This window comes from Balaenoptera physalus (assembly GCF_965194825.1).
Source record: "Balaenoptera physalus genome assembly, chromosome: 14".
Classification (NCBI taxonomy): Eukaryota; Metazoa; Chordata; class Mammalia; order Artiodactyla; family Balaenopteridae; genus Balaenoptera; species Balaenoptera physalus.
In genome coordinates this window covers 33,207,463-33,233,583 of record NC_138893.1, presented here as the reverse complement: position 1 = coordinate 33,233,583, position 26,121 = coordinate 33,207,463, and the positions used below count along the sequence as shown (strand labels likewise).

The 26,121-nt window shown below is 42.7% G+C and overlaps 2 long non-coding RNA genes across 4 annotated transcripts in view; one reads left to right on the top strand and one right to left on the bottom strand.

Annotated features, from left to right (window-relative positions):
• Window positions 1-28: 28 nt before the first annotated feature.
• The window catches only part of LOC309642822, a 29,451-nt gene continuing 3,358 nt past the window's right edge, over window positions 29-26,121 (bottom strand). Inside the window, exons 3-5 of one of the 3 annotated variants that reach the window (XR_014253390.1) lie at window positions 24,431-24,559; window positions 6,525-6,637; window positions 29-2,719 (exon numbers count right to left, since the gene is read on the bottom strand). This is a non-coding gene — a long non-coding RNA (uncharacterized lncRNA). Of the gene's footprint in view, window positions 2,720-6,524; window positions 6,638-22,062; window positions 24,560-26,121 lie in introns of those variants that run through there. The other 2 variants (XR_014253391.1, XR_014253392.1) reach the window with 2 other exon arrangements.
• LOC309642831 lies at window positions 2,727-15,004 on the top strand. Its single transcript, XR_014253400.1, has 3 exons — window positions 2,727-3,818; window positions 6,338-6,392; window positions 10,076-15,004. It is a non-coding gene; the product is annotated as an uncharacterized lncRNA (long non-coding RNA).

Sequence of the window (26,121 nt, the reverse complement as noted above, 5' to 3'; positions counted from 1 at the left end):
ATTTCTTTCTTTACAAATGGATGTTAAATTTTGATTTTTTTTTTTTTTTTTTTACGTTTGAGAAGCAAGGCAGTCACATATGTAGAGAACGGACTCTGGAGTCAATATCTGGAATATAATAAACATTGGGTGACAAGTTCGTTTCACGGGCACATGGTTCTCAATCTTGGCGCCAGCATCTCTTTGCACTCTCTTTTTTTTTAATTTAGAGACATATTTTGGTTATTTTTTATTTTATTTTATATTTTGGCCGAGCTGCACAGCTTGTGGAATATTAGTTGCCCAACCAGGGATCAAACCCCGGGCCCACGGCAGTGAAAGAGCTGAGTCTTAACCACTGGACTGCCAGGGAATTCCCTCTTTGTACTCTTAAAAAGATTGAAGACCGAAAAGAGCTTTTGTTTTTGTGGGTTATGTATCAATACTTATCATGTTAGAAATTAAAACTGAGAGGTTTTTAAAATATTGATTGATTCATTTTAAAATGATAAGCCCAAACAACAAAATTAAGCCCAATCCATATTAAGTAACATAATTTTTTATTTAAAACAACATATTCTCCAAAACAGAACCAAGGGGAATAGGTGTATATACTATACCTATTAAATTTACTCCAGTCTATTTTCAAGTATTATTACAGCTCTGCACGATTACATATAGCATCTCCCAGCCTTTGTGCTATTGTAGTCATACATTTTATTTCTACCTATGTTATAATCTACATAATATCTTGTGATTATTTTTGCTGTAAACAGTTCATTTTATTTAAAGAAAAATTGAAAATAACACCCACAAAAAAGTCTTTTAAACTGACTCACATGCACACAACCCTGGGATCTGATGGCAAGCTTTGATTTCCAAAGCAGTGTTTTCAGCTGCATGTGTATTAGTTGTGACAGCTGCATCATGCAAGAACCTGCACAAAAACAACGTGCTAAATGGTGAAAGGCTTAGGAGGGCTTCTCTTGCTGGACCATATGCACTCTTCATGTCTTAGTTATTCTGATTTAGAGGAAGCAAAGAAGAAAGCCTTACTCTGCAGTGTTTTCTTAATTTTCTTCCAGTTGCTTCCTTGACCTGCCCTTTGAAATGTAGGTAAACAGGGGAAAGAGTTGCCCTGCTCCAACAGTGGGTCACAGCCACCACTTCCGCAATGGCCACGGGACCCCTAGCTCCTCGTGACTTATTGCTATTATCCAAATTCTCTCCCTGCCCCGTGTCCTGCACCCCAAGCCTGGCCTAACCTACAAGGAGTTTGATGAGAGGAGAGATGAGATGGTCAAAAGAATCACAGAGGCGCCCTGCCACCACCCTCCCCAACATGTCCCTCCCTGGGACCGGGGGCTCTTCCAAATAGCCTGCCTTTCCCGGAGCCCTCTCCTCAATCATCAGAAAAATCAGTGGATCAGAGAGTCTCGGAGGGAAACACTATGCTTTGTCTGCATCTTTTCTTCTTTCTCCTCTCTTCCCTTCCTTCCTTCTTTCCTTTCTCTCTCTCATGAACATACACTGAGTACCACGGAAGACGGAATAGTGGTCCCCCGACGTGTCCAGGTCCTAATACCTGGAACTGTGACTTGGTTACCTTCCATGGCAAAAGTGATTAGGAGGGAGCACAGCAAGAGGCAGAGTCAGAGAAGGAAGCGATGTGACGACAAAGCGGGGAGAGACTTGAAGATGCTGCCCTGCAGGCTTTGAAGACAGAGAAAGGGGCCAGGAGCCACAGGATGTGAGGGACACAGCTCTAGAAACTGGACGAAGCGAGGAACCGATTCTCCCCTAGAGCCTCCGGAGGGAGTGCAGCCTTGTCAATACCTTTCAGTTCAATGACACGAGCCTGAACTTCTGACTTCCCAGAACTTTAAGAGAATAAATTCGTGTTGTTTTAGACCACTAAGTTTGTGGTCATTTGTTACAGCAGCAATAGGAAATTAATTCAGGCACCCAGCGGTGTATCTGGTAAAAATCAAAGCTCAGAAGGAGGGCCTGGGCTCGGATGGACCGGTGGTGCAGCCACTGCTACAAGGGATGGTCAAAGCCACAGGAGTGGACAGAGTGGATGACAGGGAGGGAGGGAGCTCCACACACTGCACCCCGATGCCCCGAACAGGGCTGAAACCTGGACAGCACCGTGGGGTGTAGGCATTGGATGCAAAAGAAAGACATGACTTGCAGCTAGAGAAGAGAGAGTGGGGTGCTGCTACTTTTCAGAAGTCAAGAAGAAGTGTCATGAAAATGGTTTTCCATCTTTTATCCTGGGCCTTAAGTTTTCCTTTTCTTGGCTGTTAATGGGTAGGTCTTTAACTGCAAAATGTCCAAATCCATGGAGACAGAAAGTAAGTTAATGGCTGCCAGGGACTGGGGAGGGTAGCGCAGAGTGACTGCTAATGGGCATGGAGTTTCCTTTTTGGGTGATTAAAATGTACTGGAATTAGTGGGAGTAGTTGCACAGAACCCAAGAGGAACCTGATGCCTCCACGTTGTAGGTGTTCCTTCTCACACGGAGGCACTTGGCCGTCCCTGCTCCTGGCTTTTCTCAGGGTTCCCTCTGTGACCCTCTCCCGCATGGAGGAGAGACAAGTGAAGGGTAGGCAGGGTGAGGTGTGTCACCTGGAGAACTCTTAGCACGGGGGAGGTGTTTCTTCCAGGCGAGGTGACAGATTGCCATGGGACACCAGCCAGATCCTTTGGGTTGACTTCCAACAGCAGGTGGTGGTTGCTAATCAGAAAGGAAAGCGTGCTGCAGTGATTCCAAAACTAAAGAACAGATGGCACATGGTGAACCCCTCTAAAACCCAGGACCACGGAAATTGTCCAATCAGACACCCCTTCCAACATGTGGAGCGGCATGTGGAGTCCCCAGAACTCTGAGGATCGGTTCAGAGATGACTCTGCTTCTGGCTGGTTCTCTAAGGCACAAAGTACCTCAGTGTTTCCATCTGTAAAATAGGTTCTGGGTTGCCATGGAGCAATTCTGAAGATGTTTTAATTAAAACCAGGGAGATGCCGACTTCCAGGACTGGGTCATTAATAATATGGACAGTGGCATAAAGTTCATAAATTTCTGGTAATGGAGGGAAACCCTATTCTGGGCAAAATATTTGGAATCCCTAAAAATTTTGCTCTATACCTAATAGTTGCTCAATAATAGTATTATTTATAGACTATAAACAAGAAAATATGTTTCTCTAATTAACTGTGCCTCACTTGAGCTGTGACTTATTTCTGGTCTTATGAAAAGAGAATGATTATTTAACAAGAGCAGTTGCTGATTTGTCAAAATCACACCTTTTTCTGAAATTATTTGCCTGCCCAGGACACCTTTATAAATCCATAGTAGTGGCTTTCACAAAAGGGAGTTTATTTTGATTTCTCTATCAGCTGGATCAGTAATCAGAAAAATTATTTTGAGGGGATTATTTCAAGATCATGTCAAATAACACAGGGATCCTTCGGGAGGCATTTGCATAAGTTTCCTAAAACCTAACTTGTAAACAGCAGCAACAGCTGACCACAGTGGGGACAGGGGACCCCTTCTCTTACCACCCAGCTTCCGCCCTCCTAAAATGGGTTTCCTCCTCAACATTTAATTCTCCCTGTCCTCACTGTAATCAGTCCTGGATGGAGACTTGCAAAACACACGTGTTCTAAGCATGATTAGAACCTTCTAAGAGGTGACCTTCATCATCTTCAATTTATGGGAGAATTAAAGGGTTGTTTTTTCCCTCTCTTCTGCAGTGGTAGCAACAAGAAAACATGGCAGAGATTAGAATCACTGGATGCTGGGCTTCCTCTGCATGATGGCTCACTCTCAACAGGTGAGGCAGGGGGCTCAGGTGTAACGCCTCACAGGCCCTCCTCTCTGCACCGCAGCATCTCAGACAGACACCTCACCTACGCAGGCTCTTCCTTCCCAAGAGTAATCTCTCCACCATACTCCAGTGCCCAACCCCTCCTTCCTCCTCTCACATTTGGCCCTTAGCCCAACCCTCTCCGCATCTCTCCTTCACATTTCATCAACACTTAGTGACTCTCTGCTACGTGTCAACAGTTAAAGAAGTGACAGTCACCCAAGGAATCTAGGAATACCCAAATTTATCTGCCCCTAGCCAGTCTTTTTTTGAGGTTCCCAAGAAATAGATACGGCGGGAAATGACCAAGTATTGGACACTTTTTGTTACTTCTTCGGGATTGTCTTCAAATAAGGTGACCAGCTGTTCTGGTTTGCCTGGGACTGAGGAAGTTTCCAGGACATGGAACTTTAAAACCAGGACAACCTCAGGAAAAACTGCGGCAAATTGCTCACTGTTATGGATTCAATGTGTCTCCCCCAAAATTCATGTATCAAAGCTTTAACTCCTGGTACCTCAGAATGTGACCTTTTTTGGAAATAGGGTCATTGCAGTTGTAATTAATTAGTAATTAGATGAGGTGATCTTTGAGTAGGTTGGGCCCCCTAGTCCAATATGGCTAGTGTCCTTATAAAAAGGGGATATTGGGAGACAGGAATGCACGCAGGGAGAGCGCCATATGAAGGTGAAAGCCAAGACTGGGTGATTCAGCAGATGCCAAGAAAGCCAAAGCTAGCTAGCTACCCACCAGAAGCTGAGAGAGAGTCCTGGAGCAGATTCTCCATCCCAGCCCTCAGAAGAAACCAACCCTGCCAACAGCTCGGTCTTTGACAGAAGTCTGGGCTCATTTTGGAAACACGGTGGATGGCTGCAGACAAAGGGAAGTGGTAAGGCAGACTTTGAGGAGTCAGGATGGTGAAGACACAGACAGGGAGCAAGGTCACTTAGAGCTTCCTTAGGCTCTGAGAGGGGCTGGGGCTTTTGAGGATTGACTGGGCGGTAGGAACCCGAGGCCTGTTCCCATGTGGCACACTGGGACTGGGGCTGTGGGTGGGGCTTAGGCAGGACTTCCCACGGGAATGAGTCAGGAGCGAGCCTCCCGGTCCCAGCAAAGATCTCCTGACAAGGAAGCTCTGGAGCCACCTGCCCTCAAGGGCACCTCGATGCATTCCTTAAACAGGGAATGTGACCCAAAGGCCAGAGGAGCCTTCGATGAATGTTCTGGACTCTGCCATACCTTCCAAGCCTGGGTACAATCCAGGGGAGGGGAAGGAGGACCCCTGTTCCATAAGCAAGGCTGAATTTCCTGCCAGTCAGGTTGGTGGGAGCGCAGAGCCAATTAAAGTTGATTTAGGAGAATAAGAGCACTGTGACATTTCTTATGTGCACAGATGTAGGGTAACATTCAAATCCACTGTGTTCAGTGATTGAAACAAGATGTATCAATACTTTCAACTCTTGCACTCTTAAGGTCCAACAGGCCGATGTCCCCAGGCCCATTCTTCTCCCAGCTACCTTGCCTCAGCTGACCCCACAGGTCCTATGGAGAGAGACACTTCTTCCCATAAACCCCAAACAGAAGTGAGTTTAGGGGATTCCTGCAGTGCTACAGCTGTGCTCTGAATCACAGGGAGAGGGTAGCCTGGGGGGGGGGGGAATGGGAGATGAAAAAAAGACGGAGAAGCCCCAAAGAATGGGAGACGAGAAGAAGAAAGCTGATTTGTAAAGCCGCCCTCCAGAGCTCTCCAGGGCCTCTCTAGTACTCCAGGAGGCCACCTCAACTCCAGGGCTTGCCTTTCTGCCTCCTATTTCTGGCTTCCACTCACAGGCCAGGGTGCCTGTCAGGCTGGGTTATAGCCCATAGCTCACTGCACTGTCACATTTGCCATCTGCAAACAGAAGGGAGTGTATTTCAGCTGGGGACAGGGAGAACTCAGGATCCATGACAAGGAAAAATGGAATGCAGCAGAGGAGGAAACTCCAATGCAAGCTCTCTGGGGAGCTGGGGGCATCCATCTTCCTCTTCCGGTTGTCAGTGGCAACTCTCTGCCTACAGCTTCCACCATCTCTCTAAAGGAGAAAGAAACACGGCACACTTTTTTCCCTCTTTTAATTGCAGAATTAAAAAGATGTGTGATAAAGCCCTACATGAACCTCACAACCTAATATTTTACCTTATCAGCATCACGTCCTCCAGATTGGGTCGGGGGAGCTCATTTCTTTTCACAAGACCTCACCCCTGATTGTAGCCTATTCACCTTTCATGACTATTTTCTAGCCACCAGCCCGTTTTTCCATGATTAGTCTTAACACAGCCAGACACTTATGCCTCAAAATATCTACTGTTATCTTCCCAAAACCCACGAGCTTTAACCAGGGGATTTGATCTTGAGTTCAAAAGAGAAATCAAGAACAAAACAATTCTAAGATAAGAACTAAACTAATGACAGTGTTTTATTGCTTGCTACTTGTGTTCGTTTCCCCAGAGACGGAGCACGGTGGAGGGGAGCCCCACGCTGGAGCACGGTGCCCAAAGCACTGGTGAGTCATGGCCAACAGCAAGATGGGTCACAGGCAATTACTGCGACACATTAAAGCTTGTGACTAAATCTTTTTTCTAATAAAACAGAATGCAGCCAAGGTTATCCTTACAAGGAAATAACTTTCACTCACATTCTGATATGCCCTCCTGAGTGGAAGAAAAAAGGGTCAAGTGCAGACAGCACATCCCGAACCCTTCGACCACCTCGGCTCTTCCTTGGCTCAGGACACACCTTTACTGATGCCTGTTAATAATGATGGTAGTTAGATATGGTTGTAGTAAAAAAAAATGTTCAGGTTTTTCTTGAAGTCTAGTTATACCCCTGGGGGTGTATTTATGTGACGCCATCCGTCTCCTGTCTTATGACAGAGTCATTGCGCATGGACTCGCTTTGCTCCCCAGAGGCGCCAGCCTCTCTGTGTCTCACTTTACACTTCTTAAAAGTGACCATATCACATGGCCTCCCTCACAGGGTGCTTGCCAAGATGAAATGAACTGTAGAAGATCCTCGATTGCCAAAGTTCAAGTGACGGGCTTTCAAAACCGGCTGCAGAGCAAAAGCTTTTCAGCTGTGTCTGAAAACCAACAGATGGTGCTAGATGTCACTTGTGTGGATGACGGAGGGACCCAGAACAGCCTCTGGGAATCTAAAGTGTCCGGGAGTTCTTGGAAAAAAATGCACCTTTAAGTTGGGAGGGTTTGAAGTCATTGCCAAGACACACGAGGCAGCATTTCATCTTTACTGCTGCACTGGCCTCTGCCACGAGCATGTTTTAATAGTGAACTCAATAGTAGGGGGCCATTTGTCCAGGTATATGCCCGGTGTCGTGAAGTAATTGTAAATAGCGTCTCCTTTCAGAGTCAGTGTCCTAATTTGCAGGATAACAGATCTGGTCACCCTACCGAGTAGGACCCTCGAGAAGCCATTCATTTCAGAGTCAGTATTTTATGGCTGCTTCCAAAGCTGTACTTTGCATCCTTGACAAATGACACACTGCATCAAGAGGGGCAAGATAGGATGATTTTTCTATTTTGACTTAGAATCCAAGTGCTAGTTTATGTAGTACAGGAGTTCTCAACCTCAGCACTGTTGACATTTGAGGCTGGCTAAAAATTCTTTGCTGTGGGCGCTGTCTCGCGAGCTGTAAAGCGTTTAGGGGCATCCCTGGCCTCTTCCTGCTAGATGCCAGTAGCACCCTCTGCCCCTGCCCTGTTTGTGACAGCCAAAAATATCTCCAGACATTGTCAAATGTCATTTGGGAGGTAAAAATCATCCCTGCTGGAAAACCATGGACGTGAAACTTCTGACAATAGGATTTAGTGTGCAAATCTGAGTAGCTTCAGCCTCAGACAGTCATGGTTCCTGAAATAGCACTTGACTTCAGAGGATGAGAAACACGTTTAAGGTTTGGAAGAATATACTGGTGGTCATGAGCTCCAGATTTAGAATCAGACGGATTTGGATTTGACGTGGCTCTACCACTTACTATGTAGCCTTGTACAAGTTACTCAACCTTTTTGAGCCTCAGTTTTCTCATCTGTAAAATAGATTTAGGGACTTCCCTGATGGTCCAGTGGCTAAGACTCCGTGCTCCCAAGGCAGGGGGCCCAGGTTCAATCCCTGGTCAGGGAACAAGATCCCACGTGCCGCAACGAAGATCCCGCGGGACACAGCTAAGACCTGGTGCAGCCAAATAAATAAATAAATATTTTTTTAAAAATAGATTTAAAAAAATTTTCTATCTCCCAAGGTAGTTAGGAGGATTAAAAGAGACATGACATATAAAGTATTTTAAGTGTTTCAGGAACACAGTAAGCACCCAATAATATTGTAGCCACGATGATGGTCTATTAGCTGTTATTGTTATTAGACATTGGGCAGACTCACATGACGGTTGAATGGGCTGCTATGTTCTGAAGGGTACTATGGGCAAGGCAAGTTTCTTAGGAACAGGCCCTTTAAAAGAAAAATAATTATACATTAAATAATTGGACCTGTCATATCGTTCTACTGGAAACCTGCTTCCCAGGTGTCTGATTTGGTAAACAAGTGGGTACGTGTTTATTGTACTAAAGGATTCTTGAGACCCATGGTGTATGAGTCTCAATATCGCCTGGTCTCTATGGCACAACCCCACCTCTCCCAAAACCTAACCTAAGCTCCAACTGAGGAGGTAGTCACCGAGCCCCTGAGCCCAGGATTAAACTGTCAACGCTTTGTCACACACAGTGGCCCATGCTTCAGGTGACAGTCCTTTTGTGTCAAAGTCTACGCCAGACTGTGCTATGCCAAGAGGGCATGAGTCATTTGTGGTCCTAGGATAGTCCCTGAAACTCAGCTTATAGTAATGACCAATCCTGCACTTTGCCTCTATCCCTGGCTGTGCTCATAAATCTTTACTTAACCCTCTCTGAACATCGACATCTCCACCTGTAAAATAAAGACAAATAATACCTACTTCTCAGGTGACTATGAATATTAAATAAGCTCATTAGAGTGTTCGGCATGGCACCTGGACGTAGTAAAGGCCTTACGCGTACTTGTTGTCTGACCGCCTCTCAGATGTTCATGGATGTGAAACGAAGCAATGCTGGCACAGTGCCCGCCGTGGCCCAATAGCTCATGGGTCCCCTTCCGCCCCTTCGCTCACCCCTTGGTCCTTGGTCCTTTAACACCCTCGGTGAGGAATTTGCTGGGGAACCCAAGGTGCCTGGACTGAGCTTCCTCGTCTTCTCCCCGGTGAGTGCAAGGGAGCAAAGAGAAAAGGGGGCGCAGAGTGAGATTCACCACGGCCTCAGCCTGAGCACCCAGAAGGCCACTCTGTGAGGGAGACCTCAGAGGCAGAAGACTCTCTCTCCACCTACCGAAAACCCCACCTCACTCCGATATAAAGCGGGACGGAGAATGTATTATCTTAACGGCAGGGCCAACTTAGCCAATAGGAATGGTAGGCTGGTGTCCAGGGCCCACGGAACTTTTAAGGACCTATGAGCAAGTTTTAATTTCTCTTAAAATCAGAATTAAAAAAAATACAATTCAGCTAAAATTACATTTTTCTTATACCAACACAGTCATGAATATGATTTTATATATATATAAATATATAATATATAAATATAGATAGATAGATAGATAGATAGATAGATAGATGATAGATAGATAGATGAAAGAAGTGGCCCATGAAGGCAAAAATTCTTTAGGCCCACTAAAGTTGTAATGTGTCCCTGCCTCACAGCTAAGTGTTCAATTGGTCTTAGGAAGACCTTGATGTTTGGCTTGAAGGCTGGATGTTAATTTGGGATTTGTGGGGCTCCAAAATCACCTTCCTGATCTCCCCCTCAACTTGTCATAAAGTAAATTTTGTGCAAGTGGAGTTTAAGTGAAAAAGAAATCAAACAGGAGCCAAGTTCCAAATTGACACAAGTGATGCAGAGTCAGCAGCACAACCTAAAGCAGCACCAGGGAGGCAGCCCGGGGACCCTGCTCCATCAGTGATCTGCAGTAATGGTGGGAAAGGCTTTGAATCTGGGGTTTCAATGACAATCTTATCCAGAACGCAAGGGGCGGCAGGTTCCTACCCACCATCAGAGTCACATGCTACAACCACCCCATCACCTTACACCTCTTACTGTCACTTTCACAGTTGATTCTCTAATTCATAATTTGTATATGTATGTTTAGATACAACAGAGAAGGCACCCCTGATGTGAATTATCCTCAGTGTATGTCCTCAACGATCCTCATGAGGACCAGCGCTCTCCCAGGGCAGGGATGGGAGCCAGGGAGAGGAAGACCTGAAGCTTGAGTGAGCAATGCTTCTACCCGAAACCTGTAGGGACTGGAGCACTGGTTTGTGGTTGCAAACGGCTACTAGGAGCGGGGGATGGGGAGTGACTGCTAATGAGTTTCTTTTGGGAGTGATGAAACTTTCTGAAGTTAGCTAGTAGTGATGGTTGCACAATCTTGCAAATATTAAAGGAAAGAAAAGAAAAGAAAAAGGAAAACAGCTGAATAAAAAAAAAAAAGTAAAAGTGGGGCAAGTCCAGTGCAGACTTTGGGAACAGCTGGATGTATGGCCTCCACAATATCCTCAGGCCCTGTCTCTTTCCATCTGCAGCTCTGCTCTGCTTTGGGTGGCTCCGCTCTCAGACTGACCGCTGTCTCCACTCAGGGGCTCCTGCAGCTCTAGGCTTACATCCTCCCGTCTCTGAGTGGAGCCCAGAGAGGAGTTCTCTTTTCTTAACATTGCAGAAATTGTTGTTTTCAGCTTGATTGTGCCCATGGCCTTGTCCCTGAGTCAGACATCGTGGAGGTGGAATTTGCTGATTGGCTTAAGCCTGAGTCACATACCCACCCATCTCAGTCGCTGGGGGTGGGTTGGGGATGGGACAGAGGGAGTTGACAACCTCAAGCAAACCACAGGCAGTGAGAGTGGGGGATGGGTGGGTGGCTCCCAAAGGGTAAATGGAGTGTTGTTACCAAAAGCAGGAATGGAGATTAACTAGGCAAAAACAACGGAGATGGAGTAAGTAGCTGGGTGACCTTGAATTATTCTCTATACCTTAGTTTCCCCACCTGTAAAACGAGAATTATAGTAATACCTGCCTCCCCAGGTAGTGATAAGGATTACATGAGTTAAATGATATATACCACTTAGATAGAACATAGCAAGCACAGTGCAGTGTTAACTAACATTATTTTTATCTGTAATATCATATGTTCGTAAATTTCTATAATGAGCTCCAGTTATTTACTTCCTCACCAGAGTGGCTCTTTCTTTAGTTGTCAGCAATTTTTGAATGCTCTTTAGCAAGAGTCTGTCAGCTCTTGATTTTTGCTATAAAATGACTAGAAATCAGTTTGCCAATTTCTACGTAAGACTGAAGTAATCATAACAGCCCCGGTAATTGCTATAAGATTACTAGGATGGTGCGATAATCCTGGCCAGCCTTTCTCCTAAGTCTAAATTCCAGGCATTCTTGGTTTTAAAGGGTTCCTACAACGAGAATCCAGAACCACACAGAAGGGAATGTTCTAGATCAGGAATCTATGTGCCTTGACAATGAGAATGCATAGTCTGACTATTCTTGCAGTTCCTTGGAGATTCACAGTATCTCCAAGAAAAAAGCAGCCTTTTGTGATTTTCATTGCTACCAGAGCCTTTCTTTCCCCCACTGGCTGCTCAAGCCAGAGAAAAATGGCAGGACTCTGGGTCTATACGTGTCACACTGCATTAGTGCTTATTTCTAGAGACAAATGGCTCCATTAAACCCTGGGAAAGCCTTCTTATACCTGGACAACCAGCTGAAAATATTTAAATTGAATTTCACTCTCATAGCAGAAATCCATCTTTATAATACAGCCCCCAAAACTACTTCAAATGATTTTGTGTGAATAGTTTCTGAGATGTGATAAGAAATGACTGCTTTGAGGGAGGGGGGCAATGGATGATTATTTCATTAGCTTTGTTAGCCTTGGCACACCATGACATTATGAAAGGAATTAGCAGCCCTATGGACTACTCAGGGTACAAATAAATATTTTAATATAATTTGGAAGGTATTGCAATAAGGTCCAGCCTGGAAAATCCACTGCTTTCATTATGATGTGCTTATGGTTGAAAGTCAAATATCTGAAAATCAAAAATTAGTCCTATTCATTTTAGAGAGAAAATACAGTATATGACAACTTTCCAAACAAGGATTTATACAGGTGCTGCTGACCTCAAGGCCCAGGCAACATGGGGGGCTTGGTTAGAGCCCTCTCAGGCAGATTCTGGGGGCTGGGGCTGAAGGTGGCTTCCAGCTACCTGGGCAACAAAGGGGGAAGCACAAGTATTTATCCTGCGTCTAGACCCGCTGTATTATCTAGTGGGCCAGGGAGGATAGGGGGCAAGTAATTCCTAATCTGTAAATATCCCCCAGAGATTCATTAAGAATACTTCACAAGGGTGGCAGAAAGAAGTATATTTTCACCATATCAGGGCTGAGCAGATTCTCAGCCAGCTGCCGACATCCCCACCCCTCCTACACAGGGCGGGTCCATAGAGAGGGTCTTTAACCAGCTGCCTGCCAGCAAGCTCCAACCCTTATTTACTGGGAGAACTTAGGCAAGTTATCTTGTTACACTGAGCCTCAGTTTTCTCATCTGTAAAATGCGTATGCTTACTCGGGATGTGCTGTGAGGAATAAATGAAATGAGGAACGTGAAACACTGAGCACAGCGTCTGCCCCGTGAGGGTTGTCCCCCACCCCTTTCCTCTTTTCTAACATAGAGGAAGGAAGGGATTCTCAATTCCTCTTTAAAAAGCAATAACAAACTATCATAGGCTACACATTCCTGTTTGTTGTGAGTTTATAAGAAGCTGAGAAGTACAATTCTTTTGAAGAGAATGACACTTAGTTTTTCTAACCTCAAATTTTCTGTGTGACCTTTGATTGAGCCCCCTGGTCAGTCTGATTCCTGGTTACCTGGACCAGTTGGTCCCCATAGTGAGTCCCAGCCCTGTCGTTTGCTGCCTTGATTCTCCCACATAGCTGAGGCTCTGCAGAGTGAACCTCTCAGGGACTGTTTGCAAGAACCTCTTTTTTTTCCAGAAGCATCTCCGCCATGCACACAACTATATGGGGGTCCTTTACGTTCTTACAGAGCCTGGCTTCCTCTGGCCAGAGGGTGTTCTTCGAGGCACCCAGCCTGAACAGGTGAATCAAAATTCATCTCCATGAGTTGTTCCGGAATTGGGAAAGAGCTACGGGAAGCAGTGAAATCTAGCTCAAAGCTGCTGACAGCCACGTTGCCAGCAATTTGGTGGAAAACAGGCTGCAATGAGAGAGAAAAGAGCCAACACAGAGAGAGAAGCAGAGAGCAAAGGTGTAGAGAGGGTCCAGACTCTAGTCAGTACTTGACTTTCTAATTTTAATTCCTCCAGATGCCTGCTGCACCCCTCTCCTTCCTGCAGTTTAGATGCTTCCTTCCTTAGTTTCCACGAGCCAAATTATTCTCTTTTTGCCAAAGCTAGTTTGAGTTGGATTTCTGTCCCTTGCAACCAAAATTCTTGACTTGGAGCACCAGTTTTATTTGATGCAAATGTTCCTCATGTTTATTTGGGATGTCATGGTTGTTTGTTTGTTTGTGTGGGGTTTTTTTACATTTTATTTTATTATGGTGAGGACATTTAACATAATATCTAACTCTTAACAAATGTCTAAGTATACAATAGTGTTATTAACTACAGGTACATTTTTGTACAACAGATCTCTAGAACTCTTTCATCTTTCATAACTGAAACTTTATGCCCAATGATTGACAACTCTATAGTTTTCCCAACTCCTGGTCCCTGGCAATCACTATTTCATTCTTTGATGCTATGAATTTGACTATTTTAGATACCTCATATAAGTGGAATGATGCAGTATTTGTCCTTCTGTGAATTCAGTAAAGTTGCAGGATACAAAATCAACATACAAAAATCAGTTGTGTTTTTATACACTAACAACAAACTATCTGAAAAGAAAATTAGGAAATCAATCCAATTTACAATAGCACCAAAAGAATAAAATATTCAGGAATAAATTTAACTAAGGAAGTGAAAGACATGTACACCACAAATGACAAAACATTGCTGAAAGAAATTAAAGAAGACACAAACAAATGGAAAGACATCTGTATTCATGGATTGGAAGAACTCATATTGTTTGAATGTCCATACTAGCCAAAGTGATCTACAGATACAATGCAATTCCTATCAAAATCCCAATGGTGCTCTTTACAGAAAGAAAAAAAATTTCTAAAATTCATATGGAATCACAAAGGACCCTGAATAGTCCAATCAATCTGGAAAAAGAAAAACAAAGCTGGAGGCATCACACTTCCTTATTTCAAAATGTATTACAAAGCTAGTAATCAAAACAGTATAGTACTGACATAAAGACAGATATATATACCAGGGGAACAGAATAGAGAGGCCAGAAATAAGTCTAAAAATATACGGTCAACTGATATTTGACAGGGGTGCCAAGAATACACAAGGGAGAAAGGATAGTCTCTTCAATAAATGATATTGGGAAAACTGTATATCTCTTTGCAAAAGAATGAAATTGAGCCCTTATCTTACACCATACATAAAATGGAATTCAAAATGAATTAAAGAGTTAAACATAAGACCCAAAATTGTAAAACTCCTAGAAGAAAACATAGGGGAAAACTCCTTGAAATTGATCTGGACAATGATTTCTTGGATATAACACCAAAAACACAGATTTAAAAAAAGCAAAAATAAAGTGAGACTACATCAAACTAAAAAGATTCTACACAGCAAAGGAAACAATCAATAGAGTGGAAAAGGCCACCTATGGAATGGGATAAAATAGTTGCAAACCAAATAAGGGCTTAATTTCTAAAATATATAAGGAACTCCTATAACTCAAGAAAAAAAAGCCCTAATAACTCTTTTTTAAAATGGACAGAAGACTTGAATAGATATTTCTGCAAAGAAGGCATACAAATGGCCAAGTATATGAAAAGATGCTCAAGATCACTATAATCATCATCAGAGAAGTGCAAATCGAAACCACAGTGAGATATCATCTCACACCTATTAGGATGGCTATTGTTAAAAAAAAAAAAAAGTAAATGTTGGCAAGGGTGTGGAGAAAGTGGAACACTTGTACACCTTGGTGGGATGGCATGGCTTTTAATATTTTATTAAATCTGCTAGCATGCTACCCTTGAAATTCAGCTTCTGTTGCAACATGCTGTTACTTCAAGGGAAAACTGGGAGTTCCTCAGTGGTGTACAATCCTCCATCTTCAGGCCCAAAAGATATCTTTTCCATTAGGGTCTGATAAAGAAGAACATGCTACCACCAGCCCAGCAGGTAGAAGACAGAACAGTCTGGAGTCTCTCAGAATTTGTTATCTTCAGTTATGCCTATAAGTGTGGAGTTTATTACAGAGTAGATTTAACTTTCTGAGTAGGAAATACAAAGTGTTCCTCTAGCAGTTTGGACACACTCAGGCAGAGTAAAAAAGTCAACCATGACTTCAGGCTCTGGAGTTCTGCATTCTAGAACAGTTGGGCAGGGTTACCTTGGTGGTTCAGTTCTTAGATGGAGTGTTTTGTGAAGCATCAAAGACCCAACATTTTTCAAAAAGTTCCAGGAAGAATCTTGTTTCCCAGGCAACAGCTTTTCTATTGCTGCCTCTCAGCTGACTCCCCACAAATTAATCATGAATATAAATGAAAGTGCTTCTCAAGGTAAGTGACAGCTGCCCTCCTTGGCCTGTTAGGATAACAGTGGAGAAATCGAGAGTTGAATAAGGTCTTAAGAAAATCAATGGCACAACTCAAGGCTAAGCGTCCAGACTATAGCTGAGTGGCTGAAATGCTGGTCAGAACAGGGTCTGCCAAAGTCAATTGCTACAGGAGCAGGAATTGCCTTCATGGGAGCCTGATGCTTCCTGACAGGAGGCAGTGTGTACCTTCTGCATTTAATGACATCCGTGATGGGGAGTGTGGACTGCTCATTGGTTCTTATCAAAGAATGTCTTCAGACACTGCTGGCACCAATATTTCATGCTATGATTTAACTTTTGGAGTGTGTATTATTTCCCGTGTCTAAAGATGTCAATCTGGGTACCTTAGGCTGCAGTAACAGAAAACCAACTCAAACTGGATTAAACTGAAAATCCACTTACGTAAGAGGAAGTCCAAAGATAGGGTGGGCTTTGGGGTAGTTGATATCAGGCTCATGATGTAATTGAGACCCAGGCTCTTTGCATGACTCTGCTCTGATATCCAGAGTCAACAGCATCCTAAATCTGGTTTTCCTCCTGGTCATAGGGTGGCTTTAGCAGCAACCAGGACTACATTCTCCCTTGTTCATATCCAACAGGAGAAATGGAGGATCGTTTCTGAAAGCCTTTCAGAAGAGCAAGGAAGAAGGTTCACAGAAATTTCCAACAAAACACTTCTCATATTTCATTAGCCAGAATATTTCATGCCAATTCCTGAATGAACCCCTGATAAAGAGGAAGGGAACTCACTTGAACCAATCAGGCCCAAGCCTAGAGCCAAGGGTAGTGAAGTCAGCCTCTCCTGAGGTTTATGGATTATTTGGGAAGGGGTACATAGCTGAATCAAGTCTGAGTTCTATTAGATAAGACACAAGGGAAATGCATGATATTTAGCCAATGTTAACTAGCTAAAAGTTTAGCTAATGGTATTTAGCCAATGTTAACTAGCTAAAAGTATGTACAGCTCACTTTCCTTTCCAGGTTGCACTGTCAACACAAATACTCTTTTTAGTTTAATTCTTAAACTCCTACCTCTATATTTGTTATGGATGGAATGTTTGTGTCCACTCAAAATTCATATGTGGGAATCCTAATTCCCAATGTGATGGGGCCTTTGGGAGGTAATTAGGTCATAAGGGTGGCGCCCTCATGAATGGGATTAGTGTCCTTAAAAGAAGAGACACAGTAGAGTTTGCAGTCTCTCCCTTTGCTCTCATCTTTGTGAGCATATGGTGAGAAGGTGGCTGTTCTACAAGCCAGAAAGCAGACGTCACCAAACACTGGATCTATCAGTACCTTGATCTTGTACTTCCCAGCCTCAGAACTGTGAGAAATAAATGTTTGCTGTTTAAGCCACCCAATTTATGATATTTTTGGCATAGCAATGCAAACTGACTAAGATAACATCCTTCACTCCACAATAAGCAGTAGGAACTCTCATCAGGAGAGGCAGGATGGGCAAATTGCTCATAGTGTCCTGAGAGCTCTTGCTGGGTTTGCCTTGTGGACCCCTGGTGTGGGATGGCAAAGTCCCAACTGGCCAAAGGCATTGGCAACATCCCAGCACAATATACTGACCAGAGCAATGCTGCTCACACTCCAGTGTGCAAAAGAATCGAGGTGGGGGAATGACCTGCTTCAAAATGCAGATCTCTGAGCCTTGAACCATGCGGCATCGTAATAGGAGCGAGTTACAAGGGGGCTTCTTACAGGATTTGGGCTTGTGCTGGATGGTTCTGAAGAGAGCGCAAGGAAGCAGAGGCTAGTTCTGGATTGGATGTTGCCAAGAAGCCGGGTCAGTTCACCCATCCAGTATGTCAGCGAGCTTTGTTCTGGAGGCAGGAGGAATGAAGGTAGGGGGCACAGCACTGATGAGAAAGCAGCCATCCCCTGGAAGGGATCCTTAGTCATTTCGGCTGCCGAGGTTCGGCCTCATATAGAAGCATTGTTTGCGTGGCCTTGTCCCTGTTGCGTTGGAAACAGTGTTTATGTTCTGTTAAAAACATGACTATCTGATGACCAGAAGGGCTATTTTCACTTTCTCAAGGGTCATTATGTGCCAAGCACTGTCAGAAAAACATCCAATCCCTATGACAACACTGTTAGTAGGTATTTTTCTCACCATAACAGCTTAATAAATTCAGGTTCGAAAAGATGATGCGATTTCCTCAAGGCCACATAATTAGTGGTCGAGCAGAACATCAAACATAGGTCTCCTTGGCTCCAAAACCCACATTCTCAATCACTCCACCTTAATCCTGCTTACAGCAAAGTGTAGAGCAGATTGTGGTATCAATTTCTATTTTTCAGAAAAATCAAGTATGATACTATAAAAAATTTTTTAATGTTTCCATTCCTATAACTCCTTCATGGTTCTAATATTATTTCTGGGTTTTTTTCTTGCTTTTTTTTTTAAGGATTGAAAGAGGGCTATCCATTTATTGTTCTTGTTTTCAAAAGAAGACTGCTTTGACTTATTAATCCCACTCTCTTTTACTACTCTATTTCTCTTTTGCCTTCATTCTATACCTCTATTTGGCAGGAGGAATTTATGTCTCTTTTCTAACACCCTAAATAAAATGCTTAATTTGGTCATTTTTTTTGTATCAATAAAAGCATTTAAGTGAATTAATCTGGTTGAGTTCAACAAATATGTATTGAAGGTCTACTCTGTGACAGGCATAGAACTAGGTAGAGGAAGGCACAGGATGACTGAGACATGAATATATGTCCCCAAGAGGCCTAGAGAAGGGAACAGGCATATTAAAAGATACCTTTTAAAATATATAAATGTCATGGTTATCTTCAGAGGGGATTAATACTGACTTTTTCTCTTTTGTACATTTAAAAAAAATCTCATTTCTTGTAGTTTCTTTTATTTTGCCTTATTTTATTTATGTATTTATTTTTGGCCGCACTGCATGGCTTGTGGGATCTTAGTTCCCTGACCAGGGAGCGAATGTGCGCCCCCTGCATTGGAAGCATGGAGTCTTAACCACTGAACTGCCAGGGAAGTCCCCTCTTTTGTACATTTTTGTATTTACCAATATTTCAGTGATCATTTCTTTAATTTAGCAATATTTCATTCATGAACATATGCTACTTATGTAATCAGAAGAATACAGGAAACTTATTTTTTTAAAGAAAAGCTATTTTGGCATAAAAGCAGTGATATTTAGCCTTGAATCTGGAGATTCTAGGAAGACTTGGCAGAGAAGAGGACACCAGATCTGAGTTTTAAAAGAGGAGGAAGAAACAATCAAAGAAAGACAAAGGTTATTTCATGAAGAGGAGTCGGCATAAACAAAGGCCCAGAAGCAGGAGAAAAGAGGCATTACCCCAGGTGATGGTGAGGTCCCCAAAGCCTGCCTTGGGGTCTGCCTGTTTCACCGCTGTGTCCCCAGCAATCGAGGATGGACAGATGGACCTGCAGCACAAGCTCTAACAGGCGCTCCGTGAACATGTGTGACGTGGAATGAGGATGGGTGAGTAGCAGCAGGAGGGGTAGGGCAGTAGTCAGGGAAGAACATGGTTTTCCAGGAGGATAGATTTGATCCCGAGGGCTATTGGGAACCGCTGTGCAGTTTTCAGAGAATAAAGGAAATTTTTACTGCACTTGGCACACTCCATTTTAGGAATAGCTACTGTTCAGGGATGGACAATTTCGCCACAATTTAAAAATTGATGTATTATCACTTCCTTGAATCACTAAAGTTCATATTAAGGAACCTCCTACCTCCTGCTGTAGATTAATTAGCTCTAATGCAAAGCCTGCAATACCAATATAGCCCTGACATGAATATATTACCATGTGAAGACTGTTCTTATGGGCTGAATAAAGCAGAGAGCCAATGGATTCCTCAACCATAGACACCATAAATGTCTTCGATAATGGCTGCTCTATTGGCCCTTTCTGTTCCGGCCTCAGCAGTAACTCACATCCTCTACCTCCTGAGCCCCCAGAGAGCACTCAGCTAGGAAAGGCAAGACTCGGAAGGAGAGCATTTTAATATCACTGCCGCTTTACCAGATGGCAAGTTACGGTAGGAAAGAAAACATTTCTCATATATGTGTGTGTGTGTGTGTGTGTGTGTGTGTATATATATATATATATATATATATATATATATATATATATATATATATATAGTATTCGTATTTGTAATTATGCACATATACATAATCAGAAATACAAATTTTCTTTTAGTGTACTGCTTCTCAATAAGTAGCACTGTTATTCAGTTCATCAGGATTTATAAAATGCCCCTTTATATAATTATGCAAGGATCCTAGTGGTTTTCCCTTTAAAATATATTAAGTGAAATTTAAGCCTGTATCCTACAGAGAATTAACTTTTACAACCACTACATCCTGCCGCAAGGAAGATTAATGACTTTTCCTTGTCTAATTTCTATTGAAAGCCTTCATGCAAATGAGACAGATGTGAGAGACTTGGCACATAGCAAAGTCAGATATGACTTTCCTAATGAATTTGGCTGGAAACCCCTAGGCATAACTTCACCCTCAAAACAGCATCCTTCAGAGGTAGGAGCTGAATTCTCAGTAATTGACTTGTTTGGCGACCACCTACTAGGTCTGTCTTGAGGCAGACGAGTGGGTCTGGACCAGCCTCCCAGGTGTTGAGCTCAATGACACACAAAGGACCAGGAAAGGCAAGGTGAGACTGGGAATCCCAGGCTCCCCACAGGGGTCATGTAGACAGTGAGTACAGATTCTGGGAGACAGTTCCTGCTGTACCCAATGTCCCCTTGGGAACAACATCAGGCCAGTGAGAGGAGCAGGATAAGCAGGAAGGAGGGATGACACCTCCCAGTCCTGGCACCTGGCTCAGCTCCAGATTTGGAATCACCTGGGGACTTCAGATGGGGCTCCTTTTCTTTAGCTTCTGACATCAGGCCTAGAGTCAGGTGTGTTATGACAAATACAGAACATCGTGTTGTCAAATGGTAATCTGGCAGTCAAGCAATGAAAGACATGCTTTCATTGTATGAATAGGGCATACGATGGGCAGTGCATTTTATTCCATTAGAAAATGTTAAATTTCTGTATTTCCAAAAAATTCACAAAATAAAGGGCAGATTACATTAGGGAAATATTTGCAAATGATTACATCTGATTATTGAGTGGAAAAGAGGAGAGTAAAATTAGTTCTTATAGTATGACCTCAGTTTTATAAAAAAAAAAACATATATGCATTTTTTAAAGGAAGAAATATTTAGTCACTTAAAAGAAGCCAGTATTACCAGGGATCATATATTTTTTGTATTTATGCTCTTCTGAAGCTTCCATATTTTCTACAATAAGTACTTATTTATTTTGTAATTTAGAAAAAAATTAATAGTAAAAAAGAGACAGTTATACTCACTCTTGTGAATTATTTTAGGGAAATAACATAAAATTAAAACCAACTATAAGCATGAAGATATTTACTGTAGCTTTATCTTTGTTATTAAAAATGGAAATAACTTAAATATCAGGCAATAGTGGAATAGCTAAATAAGTTATTGTATATATATTCTGTGAAATATTGTGAAATCATTCAAATGATAATTATGATGACTATATAAGTATTACAATTATGATAGAAGTTTCAAAGAAAAAGATTAAGGGCTTCCCTGGTGGCGCAGTGGTTAGGAGTCCGCCTACCAATGCAGGGGACACGGGTTTGAGCCCTGGTCCAGGAAGATCCCACATGCCGCAGAGCAACTAAGCCCGTGCGCCACAACTACTGAGCCTGCGCTCTAGAGCCCGCGTGTCATAACTATTGAGCCCACGTGCCACAACTACTGAAGCCCACGCACCTAGAGCCCATGCTCTGCAACAAAGAGAAGCCACCACAATGAGAAGCTGCGCACCGCAATGAAGAGTAGCCCCCGCTCGCCGCAACTACAGAAAGCCTGCGAGCAGCAACGAGGACCCAACGCAGCCAAAAATAAATAAATAAATAAATAAATTTTTTAAAAAAGAAAAGAAAAAGATTAATAAAATGTATGTGTTTTATGAAATTGTGTAAAATATGTCTTCATTTGGACAGGATTGGGAGAAAAACAGGTGAATATAAAAAATTACATTAGCAACTAAAGATTGTGGATACATTTTTCTCTTTTAAAAAAATTGTGACATTGTTCTTTATATTTCAAAGGGTAAAACTAGATGCTCTTAGATAAACACTTTCAGTATATGTCAGGGGGCTATGAGTGCCCTGCTTTGTCTTATGCTGGCTTCTAGGCCTCTTGATTTAGTCTGTCCACACTTAAGGCTTATCACAGGGCAGACTTTGAATTACAAGTCAGTCATCTACCCTGAGTAGAAATACAAGTATGACACTTGGAGATTCGACGTATCAGTGGCAAGTTGGCATTTGTTTTTAATTGCAACAATCGGAGGATTCTGTGAAAGACCAGACAGTGTTGTGAAAGCCTGTTAGAGTGTCTCACAATATATTTCCACCAAGGTCCAAGCTCGTTAAGAATGTGAAAATCAATAGAATCATTTCTTCCCAAGAAATCATGATTGCCTACCACATACAACCTCGTGGGCTTAATCTAATTTATGAAAGGCTATTCCGTGAGCACAATATTAAGACATTGTTTATTTGGACTAATAAAATTCTGATGAATAAACCAAATAAGGAAGTCCTCTAGTTTATTCTTCCCTTAAAAACAGCCAATAACTGGATCAACACACACTGACAGAACCTAAGTGGCCCCAGGAATGAGATTTGCTGGCAGGTCCATTATGTGGACCCTCCCTGGAAAGAGGGAAAGGGTGAGAACGGGTGCTGACCTGGCTTCTCGTCCTTAATACCCAGGACAACTATCACACTGGAGAATCTTACACGCAATATTTTTAACCCCTAAATTTTTCCAAAGTCACAGAGCTAGGAGGCGGCGGGACCAGAGCAGGGCTCCTGTCTGTCTGTCTGGCTGTCTGTCTAACTGCAAAGCCCTCGCGGTCTCCAGCAACTCCTAACTGCCTCTCCTTGTGTGCAGGATGTAAGAGAAACACATCCCTCACACAGCTTCCTCGGGAGAAATCCATTTCAACATGACTGCTTTTCTCAGAAACATCCTTTAGTCTAATAAACCTCAATTACCATGTCATAAGGTGCGGTGACTGATCCATTATACTGTAATAATTATCCATAATATGTAGAGACATAAAAAGAGATCAATAACGAGAGTAACCAGATAATAAATCAGACTGATGATTACCCATGAGGAAGTAAGGAGTGGGCGGAAGGTGTTTAAAGAAAAACTCAAGGAAAGATAGGCAGATGCCAAGTCTAGGCTGTCAATCTAGTACCCCTCCCCTTCAGCCAATCCCCGGCTCAGCTGCCAACTGTGCCTCCCACGTTACTGGGTGCCTTTCCTTTAAAATGTACTGACTGCACAAAATGTGCACTCCTGGTCCCCATTTCATCCCCTTTGACAATGTCACAACCACTCCTAAACCTCACATGAAAGCAGCTCTGTATCCTGGACTGAGTCTTAACCAGGTAGAGGTTCGCCTCTGTCACTGGCCAGAAATGTGATCTTGGGTAAGTCCCTTCCCCTTTCTGAGGCTGAGTTTCTTTATCTAGAACATGGGGTTGGCGATAGCTACCACTGACGAAACAAGGTTGGTTTGGAATTCAAATGCTTTCGTTTAAATAAGACAGGATTGACCAATTTAAAATACCAATGTTATAAGGAAAATACTCTAACAGATGCAGTAAATGTCTTGGCACAAAGTGGTGCTAGAGTTAGCGGGAGGCTGAGTGACCAAGGGTCAAGAGCAGGGTCTCAGTAAAGACACAGCCTGAGAAGGGAGGCTCGGGGGACCCAAGCCTGGAAGAGAATGAGGCGTTGTCATCCAGAAAGATACACAAGCTGCAGCCCCTCTCCTTTAAAAGCTAATCCCTGAGGCCACCGGCCCTGAGCTTCAAACAGCATTGTAAGCACGATGTGATCGCAGGGCGGTCAGCAGAGCACTGGTTGGGGCTTGCTCGGCAGCTCAAACAGCCTGTGTCTTTGGCTATGTGTGAGGACAGCCTGGCCTTTTAGAAAGAGCTGAGTTAGCCCCTTCAGGCCAAGGTCATCATGGTCCATCCAGAACTTCGATTCCCCAAACCCTGTCTGATGTGTTCCCTTAAAACCCTGGTCTTAAAGCTGGTCACTGTGGTTTTGGTATCCTGGTGACTGACGCAGCAAATTCAACTCCACTTTTACCCAAATCCTCATTACTTCTTCTTTTTGCAGGATGCATCTTAGAGAGGGAAGATCTTTCTTCAAATTCAAGGTGATAAAGCTTAGAGGTGCCAGTGCTATCAAAAAAAAAAAAAAAAAAAAAGGCCTAGATTTTTATCCCAGCTCTGTCAGTAAATTACAAGGTACTTAGGAACCCAAGTGCTGTGTTAGGCTCTTTTAATGTATTATCTAATGTAATGCTTTTAATCATCCAAGGATAATTACCAACCCCCTCTAAAAAACAGAAGAAAAGGAGGCTTAATCAACTCAAGTAATTTGCCCAAAGTCACAATAAATGCCCTTCTATTACTGATACTAACCATCCATGACTCCCTAGGACCAGAAGAAGGAAATCCAGTATAAGGATCAAAGAAAAGGCTTAGCTCACATGGCAAGTCCTTAGCTCACTGCCTGACACATGGTTAATTCCCAGCAAATGATACCTGGTATCAGTAATAGAAGTGAATTAAAAGAACCTTTAAAGGATCACATACAGTGCGTGGATTCCATGGACTTGTGCACACAGAAGCACTTGGTGTGAGAAGACATTTGGACAAGTGTGAAGGCCAGGAACCGAGCAGGACTACCAACAGTGTGACTGAAGTTGCTCATTACGTGCCATCCTAAGTGAGAGAAAACAAAAACACAATTAAAAGCTACGGAAATAGTAAAATATGCAAATAAAAAGACAAATTTTTAATTCCTAAATTTTCTCTTTGACTAACTTCATTATTCCTCGGCGTGTGACCTGTCCTTACACACCATGTTTCCGCATCAGAATTATGTTCCTGTCCCTTTCCACAATCAAGCCACAACCAGGCCACCGCTGTATTTCTTAGTTTTGGAAATAAGACCATGACTTCAGTCCTTGACCTTATTGGGTATATGTGCTCAGCCAAGCGGCTCCACATTCATGTTGCTACCTATAGAATGGGAGAATTTTTTGGTAAATCTGATAAGGCATTTGTGTCTAAAGTATGTAAGGAATTTTTATAACTCAATAGTGAACAGGCAAATAACCCAATTGAAAAATGAGCCAAAAATCTGAATAACATTTATCCAAAGAAGATATATAAATGGCCAATAAACACATGGAAAGATGCTCAACATCGTTAGCCATTAGAGAAATGCAAACCAAAACCACAATGAGAACCACTTCACACTCACTAGGATGGCTACAAAAAGACAGAGAATAAAAAGTGTTGGGGAGAATGTGGAGAAAGTGCCAGCCTCATACACTGCTGATGGGATGTAAAATGGCGCAGCAGCCTCTTTGGAAAACAGTCTTGTAGTTCCTTAAAAAGTTAAACATTAGAATTACCGTATGAGCTGGCAGTTCCAGCCCCAGGTATATACCCAAGAGAAATGAAAACATATGTTCACGTAAAAACCTGCACAGGAATGTTCACAGTAGCATTATTTGTAATAGCTGGAAGGTAAAAACAACACAAATGTGCATTAATAGATGAATGGATAAATAAAAGGTGCTATATCCATACAATGAAATATTATTCAGAAATAAAAATAATAAAGTACTGCTATATACTACAAAATGGAAAAATTTGAAAACATTACACTAAGGGAAGAAGACAGGTACAAAGAGCCAAATGTTGTATGATTCCATTTCTGTGAAATGTCCAGAATAGTCAAATCTACGGAGATAGTAGATTAGTGGTTGCCTAGGGATGAGGAGGGGGTCATGAGGTCAGGGGGAAATGATGACTGACTGTTAACGGGTATAGGATTTCTTTTCGAAGTGACGAAATAGTCTAAAATTGAATGTGGTGATGGTTGCAAAGCTCTGTGAATATACTAAAACCAACCAAATTGTGTGATTAAGTAGGTGAATTATATGAATTATATCTCAATAGAAGTATGATTTTTAAAAAGTCCTGTGCTTCCCAGGCAGCTGGCATTCATTGCAACTGGACCGTGGTGTGGATTGTGCCATGGAGGGCAATGTGGTGCTGTCAGTAGTTAAAAGTATCAGTTCTGGAATCAGATTCACCTGGGTTCCAACACTGGCTCTGCCTTTTATTGACTGTATAACTTCAGGCAACTCTGTGAGCCTTAATTTTGTCATCCATAGGCTACTTGTTATAATACAGCCTTATGACTTTGAGTAGACTCAGTGGGATGATGCAGGTGAAGGGCTTGTCGTAGTACCTGGCATTTTATGAGTGCT